The sequence below is a fragment of the Peromyscus leucopus genome, unplaced genomic scaffold (assembly GCF_004664715.2).
Source record: "Peromyscus leucopus breed LL Stock unplaced genomic scaffold, UCI_PerLeu_2.1 scaffold_137, whole genome shotgun sequence".
NCBI lineage: Eukaryota > Metazoa > Chordata > Mammalia > Rodentia > Cricetidae > Peromyscus > Peromyscus leucopus.
In genome coordinates, this window is record NW_023504523.1 from 285,867 (window position 1) to 303,025 (window position 17,159).

A 17,159-nucleotide genomic window follows, 5' to 3' on the forward strand; every position below is an offset into this window, starting at 1 on the left:
CAGGGCTGGCCTTGAACTCACAGAGATCCGCCTGCCTCTGCTCCCGAGTGCTGGGATTAAAGGCATCTGCCGCGCCGCCGCCGCTGCCGCCTGGCTACAGTGATATATGTTTACACAGTGTAATCAAATATCTCACAACACCTTCTGGAAATGTTTCTCATAAGGCTCCTTAGCTCCTACTTGATAAATCTCATTGGCCTTGTAAGTGCTTCTTTATTGTTTTCATAAAACTTTGCGTTTTTGTTTTTAACAAGAGAACCTTCTCAGAATAGTCCCTTGATGCTCTTTTGTTGTACACGTCCTGCTCGCTGTGTTTGGGGTGATTCCACCTATTCCCTTGGTGTAGGATCTTCAACTTTTCCTCAGGTTATTTAGATTGTTTACATTTATTGTGATTATAGATGTAGGTGATTTAAATGTGCCTTGTTTTCCAATTAGTCAAATCTATTCCCTGCTCCCCCTCATTCCTTTTTTAATGCCGTCTTCTGAATTAGTTGAATACTTTTCTGTATGCCCATTTTATCTCTTATGTTGGATTATATCTACAGCTCTTTATTTTGTGCCTTAGTTGTTACCTTGAGATTATATATCTTTACAGTGTTGCAGTCTGCCATCAACTGGCATTGTTATATATCAATTTTCATGTAGTAAGAAACATGGCGAAGTAACCCCAGCCTTTGTGAGATTTTATGTGTGTTACAAAATTTAGCAATGCATTGTTATCTTTGCCGAACTCCAAGTCTCCCTTTTTCAGTTTTCTTACCAATTTTATTGAGAAATACTCACATCCTGTATTGTTTACCCACTTAAATATATGACTCTGATTTTTTATTAGCACAGTTAATTTTAAAATAGTTTCATCACTCCAAAAACAGCTTTTTTTTTTTTTTTTTTTTTTTTTTTTTTTTAAAGCTAATGCTCTCGTAGCTTCCTTCAAATCCACCTTTGCAGTCTTTCATAAGAGGACTCCACTTGCCTCTCTCATCTGGACCACAGCCATGCATCTGCCGGCCTCCCTCACCCCTACAGTTCTTCTGCCTCAGTGCATCCACTAGACAGGGCCCGCTTCCCATCTCGTTCTCCCTTTTCTCTCTTGGTGGTGGCATCCGAAAATCAGGACAGCTGACGCCCTTGTCAATGTCCCGTCCTTTTCTCAGCCTGTGTCTGTGTGCTGCTTCTTTCCTCGTGAGCCACTGCCCACGGCGGTTGGCCTGACTCGCTTCCCTCCTGCTCATCCCCTGAGCAGCCGCAGCAGCCGATCTCCTAACCCCTCACTTTTAACGCCTCCTGCCCAGGCTCTGTTCTCTGTGTGGCTGTGACATTTTTTGCAAGGTTTTTATCTAATCACACTGGTTCCCTGATTCTTTTCAACTCAACCTTAGCCAGGCTTGCAGAACTTACTATTGCCTCAGCCTGACTTTCTCCTCGTCCCCTTAGATAACCTCAGACCTACAGGTCAGAGCCACACACGGCTCTCTTACACCTCTGACCCTTTAAGTACTATTTATTTTCCCATTGCTGATTTCTCTATGCGCCACGGACTCATTTGTATTCTGCAGAGCCCTGCTTACATGGCCCTTTCTGACGAGCCTCTTGAGGCTGCAGCATCCTGGGGATAGCCTGTGTCTGTGGGACTTCGACTTGTCTTCATCTCGCTTTGGTGCTGTTAACTCTTTCAAGAGGACTTTGTCTTACAACTTGGTTTTCCTGCTTCTGTTTTGGGACTCCGTTGGGTACCCATTTCTAGGGCATGAGCAGTTGTCTCCATTAGAACTAATTCTCTGTGGTGCTATAGGGTGACCTGTCATTTGTTGAGCCTCAGACCTTGGTCCTCTAGCTGTCTTGCTTGAACATGTGATATTTGGATTTTGTTTCAGATGTGAGATGGAAAAATAAATTCTGGGGTAAATCCATGGAAATCGTCCCAATCGGCACAACCCACGTGACGCTGCCAGCGTAAGTTCCTCTGTGTTAGGAATGTCAGCTCTCAGGCCTGGAGTCCACATTAGTGGTCTGTCCAGGCTGCCCACCCTGCCCCTGGCTGGCTGGAGAGGATGCTTTTCACTCCATCTAGCAGTGGGTTCAGGTAGTGGCAGGCTCACAGTCTGGTGTTTTCTCTCACTGGGTGGAAATGCCCCCTGCAGACAATAGCTCTCTGCACAGAAGCTTTTAAAAATTCATTTTTACTCCCCTTCAAGATAAAGGGTCATTTTTCTTTATCATTGTGGTCCTGCCTCGCTGACAGAATTCCCTCAGAGACAGACATGGCTTTGGTGATGCAGGCATCACCAATAGGTGTTTTTAAAGCAAAGGGATAGTGAATCCAGAATTTGGGGCCAGGCTATGGGGAATCACGTGCTGCTGTGCCTCGTTCTCCCGTGACTGTTGGTCAGGACACCATACCTTCCTTGTCTCTAGTGCCCTCATCTGCTCATAGGACATGTGGGAGGATAGACACGTGTTATGCATAAAGCACTTAAAATATTGCTTACTATTTCCTCATAGTTGCTATTTAACTCTGTAAGCAACGCCTAAGTTCTCATCAAGGATGTAAATAATGCATAATTGTTGAAGTGTGGGAACTGGCTCCCCCCCCCCCAGTTGCGCCCTTCTGCCTTTTCTCTCCGTAGTTGGGCATTTTGCTGGCTCAAGAGCCTCAGCTCACATGTCCCTTGGAGCCTTATTTGATGCAGGGTCTGCGATTGAGGCCTGAGTGATTCGTCCCCTGCCCCGTTGTGTGCAGTAGGATGCCTGCCGCATCTGTGGCCGGCTCTTCCGGGAGCCGTCTCTGACCGCTCCTCTCTTCCAGCTTTGGAGATCACTTTGAGTGGAACAAGTGAACTTCCTGCATCCACAACATCTTAAGCGGGCAGCGGTGGATCGAGCACTATGGCGAGATCGTCATCAGAACTGACGGACGACTCCTGCCATTGCAAAGTGAACTTCATAAAGGTACCTTGAGGGAGCCCAGCTCCTGGGCTGGAGGGCGGAGGCGGCCCCGGGTGCCCAGAGCACAGGCTGTCCTCCACTCTGTCCCTTGACTGGGACGTCGACCCTGCCTGCCTCCCCTACCATCTGCCCTCAGTGCAGAGCCTGGGGCCTCTTTTACAAGATGGCATCAGACTGTGGCACAAAGATGCGTGAAGACATGATGCTCAGTGGATAAACCAGGTGTGAAAAGATGTATTCTATAGGGTCCCAATGACATGGGTACCCCAATAGCCAAGTTTATAGAGAAAGAAAACAGAGTAGGGGTTTGGAGCTTCTGTTTGGGAAAAGGAAAAGTTCTAGAACTAGAAAGTAGTGACGATATTGTGACGGTACTTCATATTTTTGAGCTATGCATTTAAGAATGGCTGAAATGGGGGAATGGGAGATGGCTCAAGGTTAAGAGCATGACTGTTTCTTCCAGAGGTCCGAGTTCAATTCCCAGCAACACATGATGGCTCAAACCATCGTAATGAGATCTGGTGCCCTCTTCTGGCCTGCAGTCATACTGCTGTATACATGTAATACTAATAATAATAATATAATAATTTATAATAATAATAATAACAATAATAATAATGGCTGAAATGAAGCCAGGCCTGGTGGCATGCTCCTGTAATGCAGTACTCAAAAGGTTGAGGCTTGTGAATGGTGAGTCTGAGAGCAATCTGGACTACAACAGGAGACTCTGTCATGAAAGAGAGGACTTGGGCGGGGAACAGCTATGCCTGTGTGCTTTGAGGAAAAGCGTGACCAGCCACAGCCGTCCCTTAACAAAAGCTTTCCACTCCCTTCCACAGCAGACATCTGCAGTTTGTCAATGGCCCACGAGGCTCTGCACCGTCAGCCCTGGCAGCTCTCACCCCTTGGAATGCCCATGCATCCCTAGTGCATGCACACACATACACGCATGCACACACACTCACCCTCATCCCTCCCCAGCCCCGCCCCCTCACTGCTTCCTCTCACTGCTGTCTGCCTCTCCAGCCACTGAGCACACCGGCCCTGCTTTCCTCACTCCCTCCCCACTGGCCTCCTTCCTCCAGGTCCTGACGTTACCGCCCATGCTGTCATCCACTCGATTTCACCATCCGATGTTCTTCAAGGGTTTTGTTACCACTGAAGTTGGCTTCCTCGTTCTTTCTTTACCCATCTGTCTCTCTGCCCCCTCACCTTCCTCCTTGCCATCCCCAGCTCTGCAAGAGTAAAGGAGTAAAGACCTGGTTGGTCCTGTTCTTCCTACAGCCCTGACTGCCCTTGATGCCAACAGCTGAGGCTCAGAACATTCAGAGACAAATGGAAAGGTCAACCAGGTGCAAGCAACTATGTGGGGGTCTCTCCGACTTCCTTAATTTGAGTCCCACTCCTTTCTCTCCCTCCTAGAAGCGTTTTACTTCTTAAAACCTCATGTACTTTTTTTTTTTATGCCAATGCTGTTTATTGAAGGAGGGAAGAGGTCTAAATAGAGGCTTACAGCCAGTGGGAGAACCCGGAGGGCAGAAGTTCGCTACAGATGTTTTACAATCTTGCATCTAAGCTGTTAATGCCCATTATGCAGGATACACAGATAAGGAACTAAGCATTCAGGAAGGTGGAACCATCAGGGAATTAGCATAGGGAGGATATCAAGGTCAAGGTCAGCAAGCAAGGCAACAGTTACCCAAAACAGAGGCCAGGGCCCTACAGGTCCCTCTTTACTAAAATAATGAGCTTCTGACTTAGGTTGCGTGGACGTAAGTGGGTCGTCAGTGGGTCACCTTACCCGTCATGGAGATGTCTGCCCAGCCACACAGGTGCTCTGTCTTAGGTTGATGAGCACCCCCAGGAATTACCCATCTCTGAATACTCTTATCATACAGGCTCAAATCGTGTGTGAGCTGCAGAGTTAACTGCTGCCAAAGATCTCAAAGTGGCACTGGCTTGCAATCTGTGTGTTCAACACAGAAAAGACCAACAGAGATCCTATCCCACCATAGCCAGTAGGCTAAAGGCAACTGACCATTCCTTCCTTAACGAGCCTTACTGCAAATTGGAGTCTTAAAGTGGCTTTAAGGTATAGCCCTTGCCAAAGAATGTTTGTTTTTAACTAAGATCAAAATCCCAAACTGAGTGCAACTTTATACACTCTTCTCTGCACAACCTGTAATCCATGGGGGACATCTGTGAGGTTGACCAGGCAACTGAAGCAAGAATGTATCCCCCTAATCCAGGTAAACCAGCTGTCCACCTCTCCTCAAAGGAATGTGTTCACTCCGTCTACCATCTAACCTTTTCTCATCTACCCAGGACCAGAGAAAGAATGAGAAGGCTGGCCTCAAACTCAGAGCCGTCCCCCTGCATCAGCCTGAGTCCTGAGATTACTCAGTGTGTCCACCATCACACGGCTTTACAGGAAATATGCATGTAGTTATTTGAGATGGTGTAGTTATTTGAGATGAGCTTTGGTTGTTGAAAGAATTTGGGAGTAGATGCCAGGCATGTGTGGGCATGGCATCTCCTCTGTGGTTTCCCATCCAGTCATCAACATTTGCTTTGTTGATGACTGTTGTAAAAGGCAAAAATCTGACGCCTGCTTCCTGATAAAACTGACGGGTCTGGGATCCATTCTTCTCCTGCCACTTCACGTGACTGGAGAACTCATTCAGTAATTTCTCATTCACTTCTCTGTGGCGCTGCTGCGTCCCACCCTCCCTTTGCATTCTACCCCAAAGCTGTGAAGGAAAGAAACTGAACCAGCAGAAAACGACCTGGAAATGCCACTGAAATTTCCAAATATGGCTTCAGTTTCAGCTGAAATAGTGCCAGGACTTTTGATTTATGTAGAAATGTCTTCTGTCCCTGGCAGTCTTTAAGAGTGGCCAGGTACTTGAGAGCTTTCCAAAGCATCGCCTCAAGGGAGTTGGCACTCCCGTCTGCTGGGAGAGCGGTACTGTGTAACTAGGCTGATCTGAGCTGTTCTGCTCAAGGGCTGAGCATTGGCCCTGCAGCTGGAACAGGCCTAGAAAGGGGGAATAGTAGAAACTGCAGTTTTAAGCAACCTCCTTAACTAGTATGCAAATGACTATTTTCTTCAGGTAAAAAGAATTATGAGTTAATTTTAAATTGTAATAGCAAGAACTCTCAGCCTTTAGAATCATGGTGACATGCCTGAGGCAGCTGCTAACACACTAGCCAATTAGCACTAGCTAATGCACTGGGTACCTGGCAAATGCCTAAGAGCTGCGTCTTGTGTTCCTATGTTACATGAAGCAAAAGTAGAAAAAGTAATAACCTACACACACACACACATTCATTGTTGGGTTACAAACTGCAAATAGGAGATTAACTGTAAATTTTACTAAATAGCTAACAGTATTTTTTAAATCCAGAACCTAGGCAGGCTATGGGATCAGGCTAGAAACCTGGAATTAAATCCACATGTTTACACTTAATTGATTTCAAAAAAAGAACCCCAGTATGACATGGTGAGGAAGGGCGGTTTCTTCAATAATGCTGTTGGGATCACTGGATATCCACATGCAAAAGAGGAAGATTTGCAATCTGACAAGGTGTTAAGATGCAAAACATACAAAGGAACTCAAGTGGAAGAAAACAGTGGATAACTGGGGAGCTGGGTGTGGTCGTGCACCCTGGTAAGACCAATACTTGAACTCAGGCGTCTGAGGCAGGAGGATCACTGTGAGAGCTCTACAGCAAGAGCCCATCCAAAAAATAAAGTGCAGTCTATACACGGATGAACCAATAGATGCTAGATAAAGTGCCAGGAGCCAGGCTCGAGGCTCAAGGCTCTTGCTGCAAGCCTCGGGATCTGAATGTGGTCTCCAGAACCTACGTGGTAGGAGAAGTGACTCCTGGAAGTTGTCATCCGATTTCTACGTGTGTGCCGTAGCGTGCTGGAGGACACACACACATAAGCCAGTGTGTTCAACAAAGGCAAATAGAGCTCGGTGGCAGAGAGCCTGCCTCCTAGAACAGGGGTACAAAGTGCCTGGATGACATCTCTGAAAGTGCAAACAGATAGATGAATGGATTTTCATCTAATCAATCATCCGGGAAATGCAAATTAAAAACCCCGTGAGATGTCACCTCACTGCCTCTTAGAATAGCTCACACCGAGGGACTGTGGTGCACACACCTTTCATCCCAACACTTGGGATCTCGTGCCTTTGCGCCCAGTATTTGAGCGGCGCCCATGCCTTTAATCTCAGCACTATGGAGGTGGAGGCAGGAAGTGATATGGCTGGGCAGGAGGAGACAGGAGCTCAGACTGTGCGCTGAGGAGTTGGTGAGGTGAGAGGTGGCTGTGGCTTTTTCTTGTCTTTCTGATCTTTCAGCATTTACCCTCATGTCTGGCTCCGGGTTTTTATTAAGACCAATATAGGATTTTGAGCTACACATGGTGTCATGTAGTCCAGGCTAGCCTCAAATTCAATTTGCAGCTGGGGATGACCTTGAACTCCCGATCCTCCTGCCTTCCTTGTAGAAGAGCACCACTGGGCCCTATCTTAGTTCTTTCTCTTGTTACCCCCCCAGCCAATACCTGTAATGAGCAAATGCCAGAGTCTTACCCAGACATTTGTCATCTGCCCTCTAGGCAAAGTACTGGAGCACTAATGCCCACGAGATCGAAGGCACAGTGTTCGACCGCGATGGCAAGGCTGTGCACCGGCTGTTTGGAAAATGGCATGAGAGCATCTACTGTGTGCGGGGCCTCCTCTTCCACATGTGTCTGGAGAGCAAGTGAGTGTCCGCCAGGTCCTAGGCATGGACTGGATGAGTGTCTGGGTCAGGGCAGGGGAGCTGGGAGGGGTGAGTGCTACTCCATAGCTCTAGGCTACCCCCTGCTTGTTAGCAGGTTAGCAGTACTGGCCCATCTGTCCAGTCCTGGTCATGCTTACAGTAGCATCTTAGTTTGACTGCTAGGTTCTGCTCTGGGTTCTCAGGACCTCAGAAAGGAGCTGCTGTCAATCCAAGGGTGGCCTGGAGGGTTCTTGGGTTCCCGTCCCACATGGGAGTATGACAAGCCCTGTCGGAATGCCTGTGAAATGCAAGAGTCATTCTTGAGCAAAGATGAAGAGGAAAGTGTCACTAGAAAACAGTGACCTGGGCTTCCCAAAGCATGCAGGATCCTCCAGTTGGCCAACCCCAGAAGCCACACTGCATCCCAGAAGATACAGCCCTGGAGAAGCTGTGCCAAGAAGGCTATGGAAGCCCAGCCTCCAGCAACACTTTAATCTTCTGACTGAAAAGTCAGAGTCCTTTTATTAAACCTCTGTCTAGTCTGGGAAGGAGAGAAAGGTTGGGGGTTGGGGTTGGGAGGGAGGAAAAAGAAAAACCACTCCATTCATCATTTAAGCCATGGGGCTGCATGCCAATGATTTAATACTGAGTTGAAAGGCAATGGCTTCCTGTTGTTATCTCCACAGCCTACTCATGTCAGAGACACGGGGTCGGGGAAACATTATGCTACACGTGTTTCCTCCCATGTGTGAAGATGATTGTCACAACTCGGTATCAGGTCACACTCATAGCTGAATGCCAAGCAGGGGGAAAAGGGAGGACTAGAGACTTTTGATCTTGCATCTCCCTTTCCTCAAGAATGAAGCATTTCCAGGATTGCCAGCCAGGTGTCCTAACACACATCAGCCTGAAGTGGGTCCCAGCCCATCCCCATGCCAAGTGTGGGTAACAAGGAAGGGCTCAGTTCACCCAAACTTGGGCTTGTGTTCCATGAGGACGAGATGGGACCGTAGGGCAGCGGTGTCTCTTTGTCCAATTCAGCCACGTCTTCTTCCATCCAAAGGTTGCCGTGGAACTAGAACGCCTTCCTAGCTTTGAGGCAAATAGCAGACTGTTCACATGGACAGTCTCTCGTTTGCTGAAAGCTGCCCATGGATCACTGTTGCATTTGGCGATAACACAGCTTCATGGAATTAAATAAATGCAAACAAAAGAATGCAACAACATTTTTGTGTCATTAAACACATGTTTCCACAGCATAAACAAATGTAATACATCCACAACATTTCTTCCTATTTGCCTAAAAAAATAAAAAAAGATTTTTAACTTTAACATATAGTAAAACTATTTGCAATAAAATAGTTATCAAGTAAGAATTACATTTACAATATCTAGTCCATTTTATTTAGCAAATTCAGATAAAATACTCCACTATCTATCTATCTTAGTGATTCTAAAATTTTATACCTAATTTAATTTCTATCATAAACTAAGGAAAACTGTAACTCTAACTGTTTAGTCTTTAACTCCATCTAAAAGACCCCAGAGGAATGTAATATTACCTAATAACAGAGACATTCTGGCTGCTGGACTGTCACCCCAATAGTTCCTCTGCGATGTTTGGGGCATCCATCTTCAGCCTATAGGCTAGAATAACTGGCGGACTTTTCAGTGAAGCAGAAATGAATGTGAAGGACTGTCCCACCTTAAATATTGGCAAAGTTTGTCAGTCACTTTCCTCTATGTCCTGTGGAATATCTGGCAGACTCTTCTGTGAAGAAGGAATTTTGAAGGACTGTTTAGCTTGGCAAAGTTCAAACAATCTTTTTCTTGTGTTTTTCTACCACAATGAAGCAAAACTCCCTTATGGAGTTTCTTTGATGCCCATTCATCCTTTATTGAACCTAAATTATGTAGCTGCAGGAGCTGTGTGTCTCATTGTCATGAAAAACCTTAGGTTATTAAACATCTTAAAGTGCCACATTCTGTAGGTCTTTTGAAGTGTTTGAAAATCATCTATCTGTCTTAAAATACACCTGTTTAACCTTTGAAATATATGCCTAATGTGTACTATAAGTTTTGATTATTATAGATTAACTACTAACCTAATTTCTTATAGCAGTGCATTTTTAAATGGCTGGCATAAGCACAGTTACCCCCCAAAGACATAGAGTAAAAAATATATCCATATATAGACAAAAATAACTTTAAAATTTTGTAACATATATTAGCAAAATCCATGCCAGTGCATAAATTATCTGATTAATTAGTTGCCTTTTTATCTTTATTTTCTTATTTTCCCTCTAAAATATACAAACATCCATAATCTAACCAAAAATATACTTCACTCACCTATCTCTCTTGGGATGTGGCATTGTTGCTTTCCAGACTGCTTCTGTATTGTCGTGGGCAAAGGCATTTTTAGGTGGTCTGTGAGACAATTGAGATAATGGCCATGTACTGGGAAGACCAGTGGTACCTTTGTTGTATATATTATTATCACCTGTCAAGATTCAGGAGGTCTCCATGATCAAACCTGATCCATATCCACCTCTGAAAGAATCCACAGCCTCCTTTCTGTGGAAATAAAAGCAAAAACGCCTTCTCCTAAAGCAATATATTTTTTGATTCCATTTTAAAGTTGAGCATTCTTAAAATGTCTAGGCTGCTTTATTTCATTCATTCCTCTTGTAAATTCCACGTCTTTATCAGTCTGTCATTTGCTTTTATCAGCAAATCAACAAATTTACAGGTCAAGTTACAGCAACCATTACATGTGATCCAGACTCTCTTGTGTATTTTTTTATCTTTTATGTGGCTTTATTCTTTTATATTATTTTTACTGTCTCCTTAAGAATTTTATCATTTCTAACTGTTTTTTCTATGACTGCTACATCCTTTTTTTTCTCTCTTAAACCTATGCACATTGTAAAACACACTGGAACCTGTTTAGAGTTTTGTTTGTTTTTTTTTAATCTGGACCTCTTTTACTGGATATCTCTAGTCTTTTTTTGAACCACGTAAGCCTTTAAACTGCTAAGTGGCATGGCTATAGGACCTCCACCGTGGCTTTAACAGCTGGTTTCCACCAGCTTCCCAGGTCCCTGAAAGCCAAGCCTTAAGCTTGCTGTCTGGTTGAGTTGGTCAAGAACTGCATTCACCCCCCAGAGTTCTAGAATTCAATGCTTGCACTACACCAGGCATTTTTTTACCTAGGCACTTTTTTTTTTTAACTTACTGGCTGCTCAAGGGCTTGCTGTAAGGCAGAGAACTCTTAAAGGAGCCACGTCCTTTTGTTTTGTTTTGTTTTTGTTTTTCAGCTTTCTAAGGCCTACATGGAAATTCGGGTCTCATGTTGGAGCAACAAAATGTAGTTGGGTTTTTGCTTTTTGTTGTTGTTGTTGTTGTTTGTTTGTTTGTTTTTGTTTTTTTTACTCTTAGCTCTTTGGGGGCCCACCACTCAGCTCAGCTCCCAAATAAATAATGGCAATATTTCTTACTTATGAATGCCTGGCAGTAACTTGGCTTGTTTCTAGCCAGCTTTTCTTAGCTTAAATTATCACACTTACCTTTTGCCTCTGGGCTTTACCTTTCTCTATTCTGTATACCTTTCTTTACTTTACTCCGTAGCTGGCTGTGTGGTTGTGTGGCTATCTCCTGGCATTCTCCTCTCCATCTCCTCTTCTTGATCCCCCTCCTTTCTCCTCATTTATTCTCCTGCCAGCCACCTCTTCCTTCTCCTCCCTAGCTATTGGCTGTTCAGCTCTTTATTAAGACCAATCAGGTGTTTTTAGACAGGCACAGTAACACAGCTTCACAGAGTTAAACAAATGTAAAATAAAGGGATGCAACACATGTTTGCATCATCAAAACAGATGTTCTACAGCATAAACGAATGTAACACATCTTCAACAAAGTCGGTCTGTGGCAGCGTTCAGGGAGGACGTTTCTATGTGGGTGTGTGACCAGCAAGTGTTAGGACTGTCTGGGAATCCCCCTAGTCTGCATTGGCTCTCACTGGTGTACACCTGATTCTTAGCTGAGATCAAAGTTAGGCCAAAGTAGAACCCTGTGTTCTAACACCGGGGTGTGAGATTTTAGGGCTGAGACTTGGCCAAATGAAAGGCGATGGGGGAAGGAAAGAACATCGTGTTCTGATAGCCCTTGGGGAGTTCAGCACTGTGAGCTGCTGTGGAGTTCTGGGGGAGTTCGGCATCTCTGCGTGATCATGGGTCTTCTGCGGCGGGAGTTGGCTAGTTAAGCAAAGGCCTGGTGGGTTTATTTTTTAAAAACTGTGTGTGTGTGTGTGTGTGTGTGTGTGTGTGTGTGTTGTGTTATGAGTGCAGGGCTATGCATGCCACCGTGGGAATGTGGAAGTCAAGGGGACAACTTTGTGGAGTCAGTTCTCTCCACCATGTAGGTTCTGAGCTTAGCTCCTTATCTTGGAGCGGCATCTCACTGGGCCCCTGGTGTGTGTATTTGAATAACACATTCTGTGATTGCTCAGACAGTACAGATGCTCCTCAGCGCTGAATAAATTCACTAAAGGACCAAGGCAAAGAGACCATATCCCTGGGATAGAAAACTCAGGCAGGAAAATCTGTAGAGAAATGCTCGGTGGCTGCTTGTTGGTCAGAATATTTTAATAGAAATGGAACAGTTCAGAGTCAGAGATGAAAAGGTGAAGGAATTTAACTAACAGGAATGAATTGCAAATGAGAGCGGGCTGTTTGTCTCTCTTTCAGATCCCATGCGAAAGGCTACGAGCAGTATTACGGTTTCACACAGTTTGCGTTAGAGTTAAATGAAATGGATCCATTGTCAAGGTCTTTATTACCACCCACCGACACTCGGTTTAGACCAGATCAAAGGTAAGGGTTTTTTCAAAGAGCTTTCTTTCCAGAGACATTTAAAACCATCTACAAAAAAGTGGTATGCATAACAGCCTGGCTACCCGGAGCCTGTGGTGGGAATTACCATCAGGTGTACAGGGACAAAGTGGAGGCTTGAAACATCTGTCTCTGAGGGGCTGGAGCCTGTGCTTCCATCCTCCTGTGGGGCGTCCTCCACACATCTGTGGGGCCCCATTTCTATTGAAATGCAGAAAAGAGGGGAGGGCTATTTTGAAGAATTTCACTGTGTAGTAATAAAGGAATTTAATGTTTATTTGAAACAGTGAAAGTACCCAGCTCTCCTAACCCTCCAGTTGAAATGATTATAGTAAGTTGTATGGTCTGTGACAAGGTTTTTCCCCTTTCCAGCCTCATTTTCCTACTCTGGAAGACAGAAAGAAGAATCTCCCCAAGCCTTTTGTAATTGAGACTCAAAATCTAAGGGCCACATGAAAGGAAGATTGCTATGTTCGATTTAACTGTTTTTTTAAGCCTTAAATACAAGTAATATAACCAAATTCAAAGCCAATTGATCAACATAAATCTGTATTTACAATCTTATACTATGGATTTGGTCTAGAAATCAGTAAGACGTCACTAAGTAGGGAGAAGATGGAATTGGGGAAATGAACAGTTCATGGATAAGAGGCTCAGATATTCCTTAAACATGGAGAGAAATTCAGTTTTGCTTATAATATTTTGAAATGCTAATTATTTATTTATTTATTTATTTATTTATTTATTACACTTGATCTTAGCCAAAAAGCCAAGAAGCAATTATTTTTTATTATTCATTTATTTATTTATTTATTTTTGAGACAGGTTTCTCTGTGTAGCTTTGCGCCTTTCCTGGAACTCACTCTGTAGACCAGCTGGCCTCGAACTCACAGAGATCCACCTGCCTCTGCCTCCCGAGTGCTGGGATTAAAGGCGGTGGTGGCGCATGCCTTTAAAATGCTAATTTTAAATCCAGATGAAAACAGCATCATTGCCTTAGATTGGCCAATAAAGCAAAACAAAACACTGGTATTCGTGGCTACTGGCCACTCCCCCAGCCACATGACTGCATTTGCGCTGGCAAAATGATTAGTCATCCCTCATGTCCTGTGTAATCCATGTGCTGCGTGATCACACAATCTGCGCATGCGTGCCGTAAGCCCATATGCGCATGTGCAGGGGGATCCATAAGAGCGGGACACGGGCCCCTCCCTTTCCTCTTCTCCTCCTCCCCTCTCTGCACTTGTCTTCCACAGACCTGGTCACACTATCTTTTGTTCCTCCCTCTCCTTCTGATAAAACTCTTGAAAGTGAGTTTTGTTGTGCCTCGTGACTTTGCCTCGCTGAGTAAAAGCACTTATTAAAGCCAACAACTACCTGTGGCTGGCGACAACATGCTATAATATAAATAAATATATAATATAAAAAAGGGGCAATATAAATTGCTTCAATTCCTTTTAAAGTGTAGTTTATAATATATCAATTACAGACTCACTCTTTTGTCCAACACTCCTAAGTCTAGAAGTTCCTTGCACAGATACACTTTCTTATGTGTAAATGGTGGTTGTCCAAAGTCATTCATTCCAACATTAAATGTAACACAAAAATAGTAGGAACAATCCAATGTCTACATGTAGAGCATGTTTGAAATACGTACACAAAATGGAATACTATACAGCTATTAAAAATGAAGGTGTCTGGGCACTACTGTGAAAAGTTCTCTGAGACATGTTAAGTAAAAGGTAAAGTAAAGCAGTCTTGCCACCATTTATGCCCTTAAAGTGGAATAAGAATCTCTGTATTTGTATAAAAAACATGTACCCAGAAATGAAAGTGTGGAGTTCCCTGTCATGGGAGGCTGAGGGAAATAGAAAGCTGGCTCAGGTTTCTCTGGATAGAGTTTTTGAACCCTGCAAAGATCACCCATCCACAGAATTTTGATCTTCTTCTGGCCCAGAATACTACATCATGGGCTGAAGAAGGGCCAGCCTTGGGCAGAGAAGTGGTTGGTTGTTGTTTTTCAGCGACTGTTCCTTGCTCTCTCCCCACAATGCCCAGGCTTCTAGAAAGAAGGGAACATAGAGGAAGCTGAGGTGCAGAAGCAGAGGATCGAGCAGCTTGCAGAGGGAGCGGAGGCGGGTCTTGAGAGGAAAACAGCTTGGAGCACCAGCCCCGGGAGGGGTTTTGCCAGAGATTTGGTGACATGGGGGGAGGGGGACATCTCGAGCGGTGCAGGACAGTGATCCCATGCAGAATTGCCCAATCCCTCTTTGTCTTGCTTGCTCCGATAGCAGACACCATTCACATGATCACTGGTCGACCGAGAGGTACACTGCAAGAGCACCACAACGGCTATCCCAGGCATGCACCAGTCCCTCCACTGATCGCTGAAACGGAATTGAGTGTTGCCATCTGCTATAACAACTCGGCAGCGAGGTGCCGGCTCGCAACCGAGAGAGCTTTCTCTAGCCTCCTACAACGCACCCTCTGCACTGCAAGTCGCACCTTACTGTGAAGAGCTGCTCCTGCCGCATCGACCCGCCTGACTCTTTGTATATGCAAATGCTGATTCTCAATCATCGTAGCCGTTGCGTGGACAGGGTTCCTGCATTACTTACGTAGAAGTGACAGCTGGCAGTTGAGATGTGGCCGGCACATAACGCGCAAGGAACAGTCGCTGAAAAAAATCAGAGCAATAACCAAGCGAACTATGCTCTCGAGACATCGCAGAGATTGCCGCATGGCGGTCTTCTGTCGCTATCTGTCCATTGGCGCATCATATATGTAAAATATAACTGTATCTGAGCTCGAAGAGTGAGACTTGTAATCAAAATCTGCAATATATCCCAAGTCGATGAGGTGAGTGCGGATGAGGGCAGGAGAGACAGATAAGTAGCGATACAGATCCGAGAGGACAATCAGCCTGAGCCTAATGAGTGTGTAAACCCCTTGATCTATTACGCACTCAGTATCATGCACAGATGCGACGGACAGTAGATCTTGGATAGAGCAAACAGTACAGAACTCTTTCAACAATCACATTTCCGGAAATTTCTTAGTGATAGGAGGACATGGGATGGTACTGGATCAGTAAACTGACATAAACAAGACCAGATTGGGAGATATACTTATTTATTGCACTGGCTAGGAATATAGTAGGCTAACACAGGTGGGGCGAGACAGGACAGGATGACTCTTTTGATTGACGCAGCGGTTCTATGTTAACCTATCATAAGCTACTGGAAACTACAGAGGAACTAATTACCAGATGGGCCCTAGGAGTGAGCGAACTCGTCACAACACCTTACCCATCTTTCATATCCACGCTCCGTATATTATTCTCATCTATGGATGAAACAGGAGAGTCCAGACTAAGAAGGACCAGTATTGCTACTAGCATGGACGCTACACGAGGAATTCCTCGCAGATGGGTGTCACTACCCTTCATTAATCTGATCAGCCGGCCTAGACAGTCTACAATTTCATAGTAGGGGTTGGACAGGGAGAGATTTGTGCAGGCAGTGCGGGTAATACTTAGAGACTGACACTACACTCCTGGTTTAAGCACTCGGCTATCCACTGACGCTACAGGCCGATTATGGTCTGTTGACTGATGAGTGGTGAGGACGGTTCTGCTATGACTCTTTAGTCGAGTCGTGGTGCAACAGACGCATGTGTTCCACGAAGAGCCACTGTATGAAGTGACATATATCCCTCCCTAGCAAGTCGAGAAAATGATCTTTACTTAAAAGATTAAAAAGACGTACCACCAGTCTCAAAGGTAAATTGTGGAAACACCAAGACAATTATTTAATTACCATGAAACCTGACCTCCTGCGAGACTTGAGATCAAGAATAAATACAAGTTCAAGGTCAACTAGAACCCTATGGCCATAGTATAGAATGTACTAACAAATATCAATAACCCTGCTCCTAAGAGATGAATGGGATTTAGCAGAGGGGCCACAACGACGCCCCACAGCGTAAGTATATGTTTGCTCTTAAATAATTCCTAGTGCTTGTATGTTAACCTCAGCGAGGCAAAGTTACGGAAGCACTAACCATAACGGCCAAGACCATAACTGCCTCCGAATCGCACGAAGTTGTATCAGAAGGGAAGAGCAATGGGCATGAGAGGATGAAAACACAATGATGACATGCTCATCCCCACTAAGGAGGCCACTCAGCTCTCCTACGTTTGTAAAAGAAGAGAGTAAGGAGGAAGACCCAACAGCACCAAGAGTCGACAGCAAAGATGAGGAGCACCGGATAGAGAGGAGGCAGGCATGGTAGACGTTCTGGCCTCGGCCGGCCAGGCCCGTTAATGCTCTACCGCAGTCCCTTGACTGACCAGCTTGCCATCAATAGTCAGCCGCGAGAAGTAAATCCAAGAGATTAAACGATGGATTTCAAGAAAGTCGCGCAGAACTGTGTTCGAAAGCACAGAATCTAAGTAGTTCGGAAAGGTCAACTGTGGCCTACGGTGTACGAGATCACAGTGAATAGCATTGCCCTGAAGGCCTTAGAGCTATTGAACTTCGC

General features: G+C 45.0%; 1 pseudogene; it reads left to right on the forward strand.

Annotated features, from left to right (window-relative positions):
• The window catches only part of LOC114689781, a 110,623-nt pseudogene that overhangs the window by 55,236 nt on the left and 38,228 nt on the right, over positions 1-17,159 (forward strand).